We start from the raw sequence: 520 nt of genomic DNA on the forward strand, positions 1-520 counted from the left end.
AACACAACCTAATTACACGGATATAATAAGTAGTTCTCCCTTATCCACAGTTTTGCTTTTCATGGTTTCAGTTACCCTCTGTCAACCTCAGTCCAAAAATATTAAGTGGAAAATTCCAGAAATAAACAGTTTGTAAGTTTTAAATTGCATGTGGTTCTGAGTATCATGGTGATTGATATATGTCTTGCACCATTTCACTCTCTCCTGCCCAGGACGTGAATGATCCTTTTGTCCTGTGTATCCATGCTGTAGACACATCCTGCCCATTAGCCGTCAACATCGCCTGCTCCTAATATCCAACCATGACATCATCATGCCTGGATGATCCAGGATCACCCGAAGCAGATGATCCTCCTTCTGCTGTATCATCAGAAGGTCAGTGGTAGCCTAATGCTATTTCATAGTGTCTACATCATTCACCTCACTTCATCTCACCACGTAGGCATTTTATCATCTCGCATCATCACAAGAAGGGTGAGTACAGTACAATAAGATGTTTTGAGAGGGAAAGACCACATTC

The sequence above is a fragment of the Propithecus coquereli genome, unplaced genomic scaffold, assembly GCF_000956105.1.
Source record: "Propithecus coquereli isolate 6110/MARCELLA unplaced genomic scaffold, Pcoq_1.0 Scaffold225, whole genome shotgun sequence".
In the NCBI taxonomy this organism is placed as follows: domain Eukaryota; kingdom Metazoa; phylum Chordata; class Mammalia; order Primates; family Indriidae; genus Propithecus; species Propithecus coquereli.